This window comes from Manis pentadactyla, chromosome 6, assembly GCF_030020395.1.
Source record: "Manis pentadactyla isolate mManPen7 chromosome 6, mManPen7.hap1, whole genome shotgun sequence".
In the NCBI taxonomy this organism is placed as follows: domain Eukaryota; kingdom Metazoa; phylum Chordata; class Mammalia; order Pholidota; family Manidae; genus Manis; species Manis pentadactyla.
Window position 1 is genome coordinate 14,579,573 of NC_080024.1, and position 16,574 is coordinate 14,596,146.

A 16,574-nucleotide genomic window follows, 5' to 3' on the forward strand; every position below is an offset into this window, starting at 1 on the left:
AAACCATCCTGAGATCATAGGATATACCAAGACAGGCCATGGGTCATACTTAGCTGACCCCAGTGGAGATCTTCACATCTTCAATTTGGAAGTACTATTTCCTTGTGCCTTGTGTTTGTAGCGATAGCCTTTATCAGAGTTCTGTTGGCAACTTCTGGTTATGCAGCAGAGCGTGATGGGGTGTTAACAGTTCCTCATTCACCCAAGATTGGCCATACCCACAAAGTAGAACACTTCTAGAAGACAACTGAAGTGCAGGGATGGGTGGCCCTCTAAGTGCAAATGGGCGTTTTTCCATTTTGTGGAGTCTTGGCAAAGTCAGCTCACAATTTCATGTGTAATAATTCTTTCTCAAGTGATAATGTGTTAGAACTGCTGAGAGACTGAAAATTAGTGGTGGACCTATTTAAAAGTGTAAAGAAATTTAGTCCCAAATGAGTCATCTGGGGATAAAAGTGTGTGAGAACCTGTATCATATTCAGAATTTTAGAAATCTCAGATGAGAATAAAGCCCCATCTTCTGAAGCAAGTAAAGGAGACAAGGTAATATTTCGGTAAGTGAAAGTATAACACCTTTGTGCCTGAACTAACCAATCAATGAAAGCGAAAGCATTATTTTCCCTTGTAACTTAACTTTGTCCCATTTATTTCTCTTCAATTTCTAGGATATTATATCTGACCAAAGTCTGGCACAAGTTCCCTTTTGGATAGTAATTTTTTCCAAGTTCCTGTGGTGCAAGAATTTCTTACGCAAGATGTTACGAAGTTAATTAACATGCATAATATTTTGAGTGGCATTTATAATTTTTACTCTTTGACTTTTTTTCAAGTTTAGGAGGGTGCTAGCAGTGTCATCTTTTAGGTACAAATAGATTTCACACACTGGCTAAAATTTTAGTTAAATTGACTGAAGCACGTTCTGGAGCTATTTCCATTAATACAGAAGTGATACATATTCATGGCATAAAAAATAATATTTAAAATAGAATTTACTGAGTAGTCTTCAAATGCATTTCTTTTGAGGCCTAATTAGTGTAAGGAACATGGATGTGAAGGAGCCACAGTCATGAGAGTGATTTCATGAGGCTATCCCGTACTCATGAGATCTCTATGTAAGATGTGTAGGAGGCTCCCCAGATATTTCTTTGGGGTTAGAGAGCAAAACAAATGGCTTTCCATCTTTATCATGAGTTTCTCTGAAACTCGCATGACCTGCATGTCTCCATTACTACAGTTTATAGGATGGGCTTTACTCCTAGACTGAAGAAGTAGTGTCCTCTGAGGGTTGATTTCAGTGGAATTGGGGAAGAAACGCCATGAAAGATTCTAGGCAGTTCATAATCATGAGTCTTGGTTGACTTGTCTGTCCCTGCTGTCATCGCTGTTGCTGAGGGATTCTTACACTGTGTTCATGGCAGGCAGTGCGGAGGCAGAGTGCCCTTTCTCTTGTGCATGAGACTTAGGGACTCTTGTTTTACCAGAGGTTTATAAGCAGAGATGGATTTACAATGAGGTGAACTTTTGAGCTCTTCCAGGGAGGGAATCCTTCCTAATCTCTGTAAAGGGCTCCACATGGTCATGTGCTGTTGCAGCCATGGCACCATCAGTCAGATTCTCTTCTTTCTTTTTTAAAAGAGGAACTCCTTCCCACCAAAACTATAAAAGCTTCAGGCCCCACAGGAGGAACATGGATCTGTTCTGGCTCTGCATTTTCAGTTGGGGACTCACTCAGAGCTTTTGGAAGGAGAAAAGAACACCTTTACTGATAGATAGGTAGCATTCCGGGAGTCGAGAGTCAATTTTCCTGAAAGCCTAAGACAGAAGAAGAAATTGTGAAAAGGAAAGATTTTTTGGGGGAAAGGAGCGTAAGGCTGAGAGAGGAATGTCACCATCGCTGTCTTCCTGCAGTTAAGGAAAATTGGATGTTTGGGGGAAAAGAGGGGCAAATGTCTTTAGCTGATCAGAGAAGAGCTTCACACATGCATATTATTTTCTGTAGAAAGTGCAAGGCTTACTGTAATGCCTCAATTTAGATTCAGCTAACACAGCTTGTTTAATTGGTGTTGCACTACCTACTGTAATAAGAACCACAGTATGGTGGGGATGATGAAGTAAAACGATGTATATTACATGAATGTTACAGTTTACTACACCCTTTCACATATTTTCTTGCATTGGTGATTATTGAAGCCAAGGAGGGGTCTCTATCTTTCCTGCAGATGCCTCCAAAATCAACTTGAATCTTATGAAAATTGAGGTAGAATGGGCTTCGTGCTGCTTTCAATTATTCTTTCCTTATTTTATGATGCAGCCATGGCACCATCAGTCAGATTCTCTTCTTTTGTGACTTCTTCAGCATCATGGCAGTCAAAACAACCACTGAACTTGGACACACAAAGCCATTTCTCTTGGAATGGCATCTACTTTCTCGCTTGCAAAACTACTCAACTGGCAAGATTAGAACCAAGTTCCCTCAAAACTTGCCCTTAGTAAGGCAGTGTGCACATTCGTTAGATTTGTCTGTATGAACTTACTAGTTGCATTGCTGACCTCTGACTGTTTGACCCTTTAAATGAAAAAACACCACTAGGACACAGCTAAATTTATATAAATTCGAGGAAATGTGCAATCAGAGAAACATGTGGTTGTGAGAGAGCTGAACTGAAAGTTTAGTTGCTAGTTCAATTAAGAAGTAAATGTGCTGAATGTATGGGAAGTATGAAGTTCTCTTTCAGTAAAGGAAAAGGAGGGGCATTTATATTTGGGAGGTTCAGGGATGGTTTCCTGCAACTGGGTTTTGAGACCTATATGTGACATTGTGTAAAAATGGGAAGAAGGGGCATTCTAGGTAGATAGTGAATTATGGTAGGGAAGTCAAGATATAACAAATCCTTGGTCCATTTTGGCAAGTACATGGGATTCTGGAAAACAGGTTTTTTTCCAGTTCAATGAAAACTTTAAATTTCACTCAATAAACTCTTGAGTACATGCTCAATTTCCCATTAGTTAACAGTTTTCTACATTTTAAAGCTTATTTGTTCGGGACTATATTGGCCATCATTTCTTACAAAAATTTGTTTTAAGTGATGATATTTGAATATACAAATATTAAGTTGAAGAATACGTTGAGAAATGTTGAGTGAAGCAATTTGTGAATGATACTAAGAAATACATGATTTAGAAATCATTTTTATGCATTTTTCAAGTGAGGACTGGTCATTATCTTCTTAACTAGGACACTGAGTAGGTTTGCTGAGAGTTTGGGCAAGTCATTTTAAACATCCTGAGTGTCAAGCTCATTTTAAGAACAAGGAAAGGATATTAATATGTAACTCACAGTTGTTATAAAGATATAATGAAGTAAACTTTAAAAATCAGAATCAAAGGCAACCTCATATAATGGTTAGATGTACACACAGGTTTGAGATGCTAAACACTTGATTTTTACCTCTAGGCCCAATTGGAATGCAAAGTGCTTCATCTCATTTCATTCATTTTTGGAATCAGTGGATCTGGGAGCAAGACTTGAGCTACCACAGCTTGTAGGAAAATAGAAGTCAATTTACCTACTAACCCACAGAAAATTATGAGTCGATAATGTGAGAGGAAAGAACCAGAATTTAGAATTTGAAGGAACAGGTTTGGGATTTAACTCTGGCACTAACAGGTCAGGTGATGATAGAAGTATCATGTCTTTGATTTGAAACTCAGATCTTACTATTTTTTGTCTGTAGGGCAAAGCATGGTCCGATGACCTTTAAAGTGATTTCCAGCTTTAAAATTCTATGTGAAGCAGCACATCTAACACAAAGCACGGACATCTTTAGCAAGAAGTGGGAAAAAAATATTTTAAACAGTGACACATTCCCATTTTTCTTCTGCACTTTGCTTTGTTCATTTCCTGGGTGTTGTCTTCCTGTGCTTCAGTGGGTTTTCTTCTGTTGGCTTTCTGCACGAGCCACTGTCTCTCTCTATGCACAGTGTCTTGTCCTTTCACGCACTGATTCTGCTCTGGCTTCTATCAGGGAGAGGAAAGCGTTTTAAGGGTCCCCTCTTAGTTGCAGCCTGGTTAGAAATGGGATGATGCTTTGGGAGGAATGGTCAGCAAGAACAATCACCTGTGATGTCTCAGGCCTTTGACAAGCTTCCGTAAAACTGCAGGTTATTTATAGTGAGAGTGGAAAGAAAGAGGTGTGGGCGTGGCTTCCATGTCTGTTTGGATGAAATGTGTGTCTGTGTTAGGTGGATGCAATGCAAACACATGTCATTTATCTGTGTCCTCATGGGTAGAGGTGGGCAAGTGCCTGTATTTGCACTCTGAAATGTATCCACAGGTACATATGAGCAAATCAAAAGGTGTAGTGCTCTGTAACTTCAGAACTCAAGCTCAATTCCCAGATATCAACAGTATTATCAACCAATTTTGTTCTTAAGCAACACCAATAAATTCATTTGAATACTTGCTGAGGAAAGAGTGTTACTTACATTTTCAGTGTGTAGGTAATCAAGAAAGAGTTTTAAAAAACTCCTATTTTGTTAGTAATATACACAGAACAAAATGGAAAGAAACAGTGAAAGCCTTTGGTCAGTCTATATCTGTCTCTATCTCTTGATTCATCCATCATCCATCCATCCACCCCTCTACCCACCCAGGTATATAACCTAATTCCCTAATTTAAAATAAAAAGGTGATGGTTTTGGATTCTGGAACTATCATTGTTTTTTACTTTTAGATACTGCCCCAATTTTATTTGATAATGTAATGTACTTTTATAATGTAAAAACAAAAGTGCACACACACCAAATATGTATTTGACCCAAGAAACTCTTCTGAGCAATCAACTTATGATTGGGTGGTGAAGAGTAGGGCTTGAGTTTAAAGTGAATTGACAACACATTCTTTAGATGTTGGCATTGTCCTGACATATTGATGAGGTGACTTCTAATGAAAGCCATCGGCTGGTGTTGGGGGACAGGTGAGCAGGACTATACCTTTGGTATGCATCCAGGAGGTCCTTCATTTAGTCCGAGCTGCTAAGGATCAGGACACATTTCAGACCCTCACCCTGCCACTCTGGTCCCTCAGAGCAGGGTTTCCTGACTCACAAAGACTTGTCATCAGAGTCTTTTGGAGAGAGGGTCAACCCACTGACTCTGAAATTATGTACTACCTTTGCAAGGAAAGAAAGCAGAGCGTCTTCTGTTCTTTTTTCTTCTCTCCTCCCCTCCCCTTGTTCTCTCCTAACTAGCCCTTCCTTATTCACTTCCCTCCAGGTCTGCATGATCGTTCCTGAAGGGGCAATGAGGAGAGGCAAGGCAATTGTCCAGTAATTCATGTCCAATAATTCCAATAATTTCTGCCACTGAAGAAATTCTTGATATAAATATTTTTTTCTGGAGTTGGGTGCCTGTCCTATTCACATTGGCTGTGGACACACATCAAAATGATCAGATAGTGAATGGCTCAAAACAATACTTCATTTTGCCTATATAGATCCACATGTGTAGACATAAGAGAAGATGAGAATTTGTCTCCAAGCAAGCACAGTCAAGGTTCTTCCCCATGGAAGCCAAGTGACCATTGGCATAAAGGAAAGGCGAAGTGCACTAAATTTCTTCTGGGCTGATGGCCTGATTTTTGTTAAGCTCAGCCTTCTTGTTTAGGCCCTGAGGTATTTGTGAGCACGGAATCTATTTGCTTTCGTAGCTACATCAATTATCGGTCCCACAGCGCAGACATGTGTCCTGGGCCAGGAGGAGCAGAGTACCCTGGTCTACATTTTGGATGCCTAAGGGAATTAGATATGGAGCAAGAGCTGAATATCCTTTGTAAGTGGATACATAGAGAGTGGCCGGTTCTGGGCAGGGCCTTCAGAAAAGAAGCAGATGGGAGATTAGACAATTCTCTTATTTCACAAAGTCAGAAACTTCTACAGATATCTTCAAAGTCTGGGTGATCATTTTTCACTCTCCGTCTTAGAATATAGAGAACGCTTTTCTCAGGCTGTTCCGTTATACCTTGTGGGTTTGAGTACTGTAGAAGGGACTAGATTTGCTGAGGACACTTTGTATATAAGGTCTCGTTCTGAGCTTTACAAACTACCTCCTTTCCTTAAAACCTGCCTTTGAAGCAGGTATTTTAAACCCCATTTTACTAATGAAAAAACTGGTTCAGAGAGTTAAGGAGCTTGCCTCAAAATCAGAGAGAAAGTGGCTAAGTGGGCGTTTGAAATAGGTCGGTCTGTCTGCAGAGCTGAAACTTTCCGCCATGACATGCAGCTTCATTTGCCCAGACCCTTGAATGGTAACTCTTCTGAGTTCAAAGGGAACCCTTGCTTAGACACAAAGAAAAGAAAACAAAATAACAAAAAAGCAGCTGTCCATATTTAAGGACAGTGATAAATGCACATCATCTGATTTGTTTGACAATTCCTCTCGCGTTTTACCTCTCGCGGTCTGCTGGTGGGATATGCTACTGATCTGAAATCCAATCTTTCAGACCTAAGCTTCATACCTTTGCAGGATGGAGGAGAGCAATGACACTCTCTTCTTCGTTATTCCTTTCTCCCCAGCCTCTAGTGAAGTATTTCACCCACAGTAAGTAGCCCATGAACAATTTCTGATGATGACCTTGATGTTGCTTCTAATTCATTTGCCAGCTAGAATTAAGCTCAGCCTTCTTTGTTGCCTCCAGGAAAAGGGTTTCCTCTTTCATGTACATTTAGTTATTACCTCTTTCTATCTTCCAACAAGCAATAATTGGCCCAGATAAGATAGGAATTTTCAAAACAAGCTTCCTTGTGCATCCCCCTCTTCTTCCTAATGGAACCCAGTAGAAAACGAAAAGCAAAGGAACAATCTGGAAATGCCATATGGGAGGTGTCAGTGAAAGCAGTTATGTATGAATTTGATCTCTGTATTAAAGATCACAGGCTCACAGAATCTGTGGCTCTGTTATTTAGTAAACTAACATATCTAGGTTTTTCAGCCTGGACAGGCCATTTAATCTTTCTGTTGCTGTAGGGCACGGCTGGATTATCTTCTTCGTCTCTCTCGCTATACTGGTACTTTCCTTTGCTTCAGTGGAAAAAGCCCTGGAGTGGGAGTTAGGTGGTTTGAGTTTTACTTTCCTAGTTTAAGCTCTATACGTCATTCTTATTTGGGTCCCTGGTGCTAAGCACAGTATCAGTCACATCTCAGGCATTTGTTAAAAGTGTATTGAAAGCTGTGTGGCTTGGGGCAGCCCCACTTGCTCTCTTTGGGCTTCAGCTATGAAATGAAAGGGTTGGCTTGGGGTTTCTTTGGATGATCCTGCAATTTTGTCAGAGCGCTTTGCCCTGGTATTTCTGGTCTCTGTCATTTATCTTCATACCTCCTCACATGGGTTTCTGGCACAAAAAGCATAGTATTTAACTTTCTTCTTAAACCCGCCTTTCTTCTGTTTCCCTAACGTCTCCTGTCATGCTAATCCTGGCAAAATTTAGTCGTGGGTAAAGCTGTTTAGGTTTTGTGTGTCACTGGGTAGGCTTGTCTTAATGAAGGCAGCAAAAGCATTCTTTTGTTTTCTACCCTCTGAAAAGCTCTCTGTGTAACTTGTTACCTCTTACATATTTAGCCTTAGTTTGTTGACTTTAAAATGACGGATGCGCACAATAGCAAAAATATGCGGTGATAGTGGAAAATAAAGATGAGGAAGGCAGGGTGGGTCTTTGTTTCTGTCGATTGTGTCACAGATCTAATTGTGTCTGGTTTAAAGCTCTGTAAATAGAGCTAAAGTTTAAGATTCTCAGCCAGAATTCTTTCTTAGTCACTGTCTATAGCATAATTTTCACATATACTAACACAACCACCACTGAAAAGATCACTCCACCTTCTCTGGCCATGTTTTCACAATTGTTTGGCAGGGTTGACTGTGACATCTGAGTCCTGGCACTGTAGTAGACCAGGAAGGAAAAAAAAAGTGATATTGGCCACGGTTTTCTTCCAATCAATCCTCCTGACAATGTTAATAAGACTTTTTTTTGATATATTTGGTGTATATAGTTTTATATTTGAGTAGCTTCTCTGAGTTCTCACAGGTCAGGTAGGTTACAAAACTCTCCAGACCTAATTTTTTCTCATCTGTAAGATGGGTATGACAAACCACATAGGGTTCTAGTAAAGATAAAAGAAAATGAACATAAAGGACAAAGGAAGAGGGGTCGGCTACATAGTAAGCTGACAGTGAGTCGCTGCTTTTCTTATATTATTATTGCAATGATTGAGTTGATTTTGCTCTGAAAGTTGAAGGAACCATCATAAAAAGGGCTTTCAGAGATCCATGTTCTGCCTCTGGTTAGCCAGTTTACGCAGAAGTGATTTCAGAGGGAAATTGTACCACACGGCAGTGGATGAACCAGACTGGGACAAAAAAATGTGGTTTCAATTCAGATGCAGTAACAAACACATAAGCTAAATGTCCTCATGAAGCACATCTTTTGCAACAGTTTTTCCTTCTTTATTAAAGGATATATTTCCGAAGGAGGAAGGTGAGTTTAGGACAGTAAAGTAGCCAGACAGTTGTTTCTTAAACTGATTTTTTGTTCTGATATCACTGATGAAATTAGTGGTAACCCAGAATGAGAGCCTTTCTAATATTGTACAGTTCTGAATAAATAAGGTGTGAATGGAAGAATGATACTTAATTACCACATGGAATGTGATCTTAAGTTCTGTTTCACCAGGTGTTTTCATTCATAACATTTTAGAAATGCATATTTAGTCGTGAGAAATGAAAACTGCCTCTTGTTCTTTCAAATTACAGTGTTCTGATTTTTTTTCCTAACTCTATTCCATTGAATATCTGTGAGTTGTCACAGTTTTAGTAAGAAATAACTGTGTCAAGCTGTGCTGACAAAATGTCCCGACATAACTGTTAATAAGCATTGTCATTTTAAGCATGAAACAGTTTAGTTACTGATTTATCTCTTCTAATGCAGCACTTGGGGCAGCTGTATGATTTGTCTCTTTAGCAAGTCAACTAATTTCTTTTAACAAAATGTTAAGCACAGATGGGCCATAAGCTGTCAGTTAACTATTATTGTGTCTGCATCTGCCTGCTTTCAATGCACTGTTTTATGTATTCAGTAAGTTACTTAGCTGCAGCTCTGTGAAAAGCTGAACCTACTCTGATTGGCAAATAAAATGTTCATTTGTCTCTTCTTCCTATTGTTTTGTTTTCGTAACACATGTCAGCAGCTCAATTACCCAGTTCATTAACAGCTCCCAAAGGACATGATGGCCAGCCCACGATAAGAGGGCAATTGTGGTACATATGGTCAGTAATGGCCTCTCTCTTGGCAATTGTAAATAAAAGGCACTTGGCCCTTTTCCTTTCAGGAGAACTACTGTTTTCCTGTTCCCCTTCAGTGTGCAAATTACCTTTCTTTGCGCCATGCAACGTAATCCAAGTAAACCAGAACCTAGCTCACTGCTTTGGACGCATGGAGACTTACCTTGGGTAGAATTCTGGCTCTAATATTATGACTGACTTTTAAGCTCTTCAGGGGGAAAGTTCTCATTATGGGAGACTATTCTTAGAAAGCTGTTAGCTGGTTAATTAATCAGTTTTCCCAAGTGAAGAGCAACACATTTCTTGGGGTTTTCCTCTCTTTTCCCCTTTGAAATGCCCTGGTGGCGGTTACTATGGAGTTTTAAAAAGCCATTTAAAAAATATCACAAATAGAAATCATTTGCAGGGGTGGGGTAGGGAAGTGTGACTTCATCTTTGGTTGATGAGAGAGGCACATTTTGTAAAAGGAATTCTTGTTACACACGTAAGCCTCAAAACGAAGGGTTTAAGAAACCGCCGGGTCGATTTGGGTCAGTGTCTGGGTCCCTGAGCTTGGTGATGAGCCCTCCTTCACTTTAAGCCTTTGGGAGGAGGTGCTGAGCCAGTGTAGTCGAGATTTTGTGTCTCCCTTAAGCAAAATGTTGTTTGTGTCAGGGGAAGAGGAAGGGCACAAGCACGTTTTTACTTAAACATCAGGGAATACATCTACTAAATACTAAAAATAATCCCTAGCAGGGCTGTGATCAGTGAAGGAGAAATAAGGCGTTCTTTGCAGCTTCCTTGTTACAAAGGAGGCCTTTTAAGGGACTAACGGTGAGCTGATGGCTGTAGGGAGAGAACTCCACCCAGAGTAAGCTTTCTGGTTGCGTCATGGATGGAAATCCTGCACGCACCTGAAATTCAAAGGTGTTGGGACCTGAGGATACGGGGGTCTTTGGGGCCACGTAGCTCAACGCCTCAGAGCAGCTGTTTTGCCAGCCTCTGCACGTCAGCCCTAATCTTAACAAACACCCAAAGGTCCTTGTGCATTTGAAGTGACTCAGGGGCCAGAGCGCAGGGCAACAGTGCCTCCTGGACCGTCGTGCGGCCAGCCATTCTCATAACCAATCTGTACTCTCCTCCCAGGGCAGCAGGCACTCGGGGAGTTGTTGAGTGTCAGAGTTTATTTGTGCTATTTTGATTAGCACCAACCTGGCAGGAGCTTATTTTCCTTTTAATGACCCCGTGCTGTGAGAAGGCGGCTTCCGAGAGAAGAACGTGGGTCAGAGGGGGAGGGAAGAGCGTTACATTTCTGTAGCCCCAAAACGCGGACTGCAGGGGCAGGGACCAGAGTCGGTAAGTGGCTGGAGGATCTTAATTAGATTTGGTGTTCTTAAAAGAGCCTTTCCACCAGAAAGTCCAGCATATCCTTACCGTAAACTGTCGTTGAAGATTCTGGGGCTGGCACCTTTTGGGGGAGAAAGTGTAGAGGCAATAAAAAGACAAGACCCCCTCTCACTCCCAAATAGACCACTGATGAGGTTATAAACCATCTCTCCTAGTTTCTCAACTAACAAAATAACAATGACTCAAATCCTCTTCGGGCTGGAAGTGTGGGAGGTTCCATTTATCGCTTTGGTGGTTTGTTAGGTCATACACTTTCTAGATCTACCTTTGGATTTTGCTGGAAATCTGATTTGTGCCTTTCATCTGTGTACCTTTTCTTTTCTCCACATACACATTTTAAAAACACGTGAAAAAAATAACATCGCCGATTACTTCTTCGCTCATGAATTAATGTGGAAGAGAAGCTTCCAGGTGCTGAAGCCTCTCAACTGGCTTGGATTAACCCCTACTGTGCATCCATTTCAACCTCCCCCACCTCCTCCCTCCTCTGGAAAAAAAAAAAACAGAAGCCAACCTCCCCTTTCTCATCCACCCCAGCTTCCTTTGTGTCTGCTGCTCCCTGCCAGGCAGGTGTCAGGAGCCCTGAATGAGGGTAAATGCCCCGTTGATGGATTCCACAGATGGAGCGTGGAAATCGGTAGAATAGGCTTCAGCCACAGGCCATTTCTTGGGATCCAACAAAAGCCTCCAAATAAGTCAACAGAAATCCCAAAGATCACAAAGGGAAAACGTCATTTGTCATTTACTCTGGGTCTGTGAGGGAATATCAGTCTTGCCTCACTCCTCCAGGCTTTCACCCGAGTAAACACGAGAGAGGCCATTCACATCTCTCTCCATGTAAAAGGGCCACTTGAGATCAGAAAACAGTTCGTTGTCCCACTGTCCCCTTCATGTTGAGTGGTAAGACTCACAAACACAGGAGGCATTCTGCAACTCGCCAAGAAAGTGAATCTAACTTCCAGCTGAATGGCTGAAGACCTTACGGAATATACCTGTGCCGTACCCTTCAACTGTCAGACCCAGGGGAAGGTGATCTCGTGCAGCTGTCAGAAACTATTTTTGTTTGTATTATTTCCTAATCAGTGAAACACAGCTTTGAGTACAAATGCTGGCAGGTCTAGCTTGGAAAGAGCAGTAGGGACAGAAGACCATCTGTTTGGGTCTGAGACCATCTTAGAGTAAATGACAGAAGACTAAGGAAGTTCACCCTCAAAGCCCACAGAGGGAGCTCCCCCCTCCTCCACCTTATTCCATGTCTGTAAATGGCATTGTATTATATCTGGGGCAAACATAAACTTTAAATGGTTGTCATGTTTTGATTCTTTAATTATTCAAATGAAAGGTCTTGCTGAGAAGAAAGACAGTGTGCCAAATTCATGCTTGTGCATTATTTTGTTTCTCCATTTTTTGCCTGTCTCCCATCTCTGAGTTATATTGGTCTGGAAACCAGTAATTATAGAATTCCATGTGACTAAATCCCTATAAAATTGAGGTAAGATCTCATGTATAATGGTGTTAACGAGGATGAAATATTTCCTCAGGCTACAGAAGAGGTCACCAGGGGTTAACGGACACAGACATACTTTCTAATTCTGTAATTCCTTCTTTAATTAAACTTCATGGTTGGGCCGCTGGTGGTAATACTGTGGCCTTCTCTTCCCGGTTGATTTGTTTCCGAAGGAAAAATTTGTAATCCTGTGGGGTATGATTGTTGACTATGCGTGATCCTCTTTTTTTTTTTTTTCTTTTGAAACAGACAATATCCATTTTCTCAAAGTTCATCTTGGGAGTTCATGCGAAGTCACTGAGAGAACTAAAAATTTGGCTCCTAAGACCTAAACTTAGCTTGAGATATAAAGCACAGAGTTGAAACACTCAAGCCCCTGGTGAGAGGTAACATTTTCCTGTGACCACTCTGGGGTTTCTGCTGAATAACTTTTGAATATTCTAACAGATTTCAGGTTATTTATTTCTACATTTTTTTCTAAAAAGAATTTGAGGTTACTTTAATGCTCTTGATACCCTTTCACTAAGATGTCTTTAATACCAAAAGAGAAGGCTTTAAAAAAGATACAAGATGAGTGATCAGTTTGACTGCTTGTGATCAATAGTACATTCTAGACTGACCCTGGATCTTAGGACCAAGGGTCTGTGATCATTCTTAAGGGAGACTGCAAATGGTCAGACTGACTGGCTTGATTTCTTAAACAATCCATTTAATATCTTGGCAAATTTATTAATTTCTTAATACTTTATCCTTTATACTGGAGTATATAAAGAGTTCAATAAGTGTTTGTTGAATTAAATTCAGTTTGAAAATTGTCTTTGATTTGGTGTATGATATTGATCAAACTGTTGTATTTCTGTAAATTTCATTTGAAAATGAAGTTTTTGAAAATTTGGGACAAATGAGAGCAGCCGCAATCAGTTGAATGGAATTCCTGGATTGGAATTCCTGTTTTGATTTGTTTTTGGTATTCCTTTTCAAAAGAACTGTGTGTGTGTGTGTGTGTGTGAGAGTGTGTGAGATGAAGGAGCTCAGTGCTTATAGATCACATCAGCTAGAAGAGAGAAAGAGAGTGTGTCCTCTGAAGTCCCATAGTCCTGGGTCAAATCCTTGCTTCCCTAGCTGTGATCTGAATAACTTCTCCGGGTCTCTGCTGTGCATTATGCACTGATATGGATTTTCTTGTGGGAGCTATTCTGGAATTTCAAATTGGGGGTCAATATCTTTATTTAATGAATAATAAAGCAAACTTTGTGAAGGCTTGTGTAGAATATGATAAGAGCATCTTCAATGGAATTGAAAATCTCCCCTTAATTTTAAGGCTGAACCATAGAAATAGTCCAAAGAGATTGTGTTATTGAAGACATTATATTTAATTTAGTTGCTATATTTATTAAGTCATCTAGATAACTGTCTTGCTAATGCTACTTACAGTTTCCAAGTCATAGCATTAGATACTTTTTACAGAAAAAAATTTCATTCTGTTGTGCTGTCTGAAAAGAATCTTGTTTTTACTTTGGTGTAGTATTTAGCAAGATTAGATACTTTGTGTATTGTATCTAATTTGTTCTATTATGAGTAAGGTTGAGTATGTAAAATAGATAACCGTTCCACAAAATGATTTCTTTTCTGCATTAAAATGGTATTTACATTTTAGATTTGCTTTTGGCAAAAACAGTGATTCAAGTTGAAGACATTATTGTAAATCATATTCTGTGTAAATAATGAATTTTATTTCTATTGTGTGTTGTAAGAAATAGTAGTACTTCTATTTTTAGAAATAGCTAGGATTTCTTAGCTAGTAGATTAATCTTGGGTTGCTGACTTCAGATATTTTAAAGCCCACACCACATCCTTTTGGGCTTTACAGATGGGGGAAAGTTAAAATTAACTTGTAAGAATGCAGCTTCATATTGCCAAAAATGATCAGTTGGTTCGGATAATTTTCCAGCATAAAGATCAGGCAAATCACTTCCTCAGTGTCTTTTGAAATGATACTGTATGGAGGTTTTCCTAGTTAACCTGCAACCTTGGGATTGCTGGCTTTTTTTGAATAAAAAGCCTAGAAATAAAAGTAGTGATTTGTTAGCTTGTTAAATAAAATTTTATTTTTGATGATAAAGGCTGTCTTATTGAACTCTGAGAAATCCAGAATCTTTTTAACCAGTAGCTGTTGTTTATTTTTCATCTTTTTAAAAAAATCACAATCCTTTTGGAAAAGATGGATGATTATTCCCCAGAAATATACAGGTATGCGAGTACTTGCAACATTTTCTAAATAGATGTTGGGAGGCTCTTAAGAGCAGGATTTCCATGTAAAGATGTAAAGTGGTGGCAGAGAAATCACTGTTAATTCGAAAGTTAAGTTTTACCTGGCTCTTTCAGTCTCTTGAAATATTTGGAGTGTATTTATTGAGCACCTACTGTGTTCCAAGGCTTCCAACAGTGAGCAAGGCAGAGAAAGGCCTTGAGCTCTGTGAGTTTAAATTCTGGGGGATATTGATTGTTAAGGTGAAACATAGTGGTCTTGACCCTCAAAATTAACTCTCACTGGTCCTTGTAAATCTAAGTGGCCCTTTTGCTTCAGATACCAGAGATGATTTTGATTAATTGACCTGACAGTGCATAGCACATCATATTTACTTGGGAGGATTTAATAACCCCAGAGACTCCCAAAGGAAACACGAACATTTCCACATACTTTTATCCTAATGGGATCATGGTAAGAGAAAGTGCAAGCCAGGATTTAAGGTTCTCACAGGCAGAGGATGCTTTCCGTCAGCCCTTGGTGCTGTTGAGTTTTTCACCTGAATTCACATTAGACAGAAGAGTCAGGGCAACTGGAAACTGGAGTATGGAAGGAAAGCATTTCGTAGAGATGCATTGTTTCGTTAGGGGAATAAGTACTCTGTTTTTTGGGGAAAAATATTATTTATAATTAAAAAATATATATGTGGAAGCAAGTGTTTTGATAAATTGTGTAGGAAGTATTTTATAATGTGGGGAATCCTGAGAGGGAAACGAAAAATTAATCTGGAATATTCTATAGAGGAGGTTCTCCAAATGTCATCCAGGATCAGTAAAATTAGCATCAATCACCAGGGAATGTATTATTAATGCAAATTCTCAGGGTCCACCTAAAACGTACAGAATCAGAAACTGTGCAAGGGGGGACAGCAATTTATGTTTGAGAACCACTGTTCTACAATTATGCACAAATGGCTGCTCTTTTAATTTGGCTCATGTTTAGCAAACATTTACACATGTAAGTTGTATTGGGAGTGTTTGAAGTTTATAATGCAATGCATGGCATATTTCTTAGCATGTTAATATTCCTTTAAAATGTTCCCATATTTAAAGAAAGTCTAGTTTTCTTTTTTCAAGTTAATATTAAAATATCCTAAAATAAGATTTATATTAAATTAGACCATTTTATATTAAATTAGATAACTTAATTGAAAACTAAGCATAAAGGCTAACATACAGTAGATGTGTTGTATATTATAGTTTCCTTTTGCTTTTATGTTCAATTATTTGTTTTCTTTAATTTGTCCCATGTATTGCTCACTCTCTTAATTTCACAGTTTGAATGTGAATAAAATGCAGACATTAAAATAATAGAAAACAACGTTATATTTATAGGTTATTTTGGATGTGCACATTTTGGGGGCAGCTTCTAATTTATACTGATATAGAATGAAATTTTAGATTTCTGTAGGGCAGAGTTAAGTGTGAGCTTAAGATAAAAGAATTAGTAATATAGGAGAGACTACATTCTGATGCCATCTGCATTTCCCCAGATCCTACTAGACTGAGTGTGCAAATGCGATACCTTGATGTTGACATTAATAATTTAGTTTTCTGGCTGTCCTCTCTCATTTGTGAACAGTACACTCTAGCTGTTCCTCCAGAGGATCCCCAGTTATCTGGGGGAATTTTCAGAGTGTGTTTGGATGTGCTCAGGTGCAAGGGCGCTTGGCCTGTGCTGTGCGTGGTCTGGGGCCTGACAGCACTCTGCTGGCTTCGTGTCCAGGAACTCTGAGAGCAGGCTGCCCTCCTGCCCAGAGCCCTGTGCCTGGTATGTGCGCAAACAGCAGAAGACCCTCTAGGCCAACAGGTGCTCTGTTAACTGTCAAAGCTCACAGACGCTATATCGTATCATTAATGCAAATTCCCATTAACTTCCCAGCTCCTCCTTCTCTTTTCTAGATTCTCATACACTAAATTTGGAAGGTCTCTTTCCCTGGTACATGCTAAGACAGGCAAATTCAAGCTTTGGTGGGGAGGGAGCTGTGGCAGCCTGGCTTCGGGGTCGTGTGACCTGTGCAGTGGGTCAGGGCCCCATGCTCA

At 39.8% G+C, this 16,574-nt stretch overlaps 1 protein-coding gene across 2 annotated transcripts in view; it reads left to right on the plus strand.

The window, feature by feature from the left end:
- The window catches only part of PAX3 (paired box 3), an 88,743-nt gene that overhangs the window by 43,666 nt on the left and 28,503 nt on the right, over positions 1-16,574 (plus strand). The gene's annotated exons all lie outside the window — the stretch shown is intronic.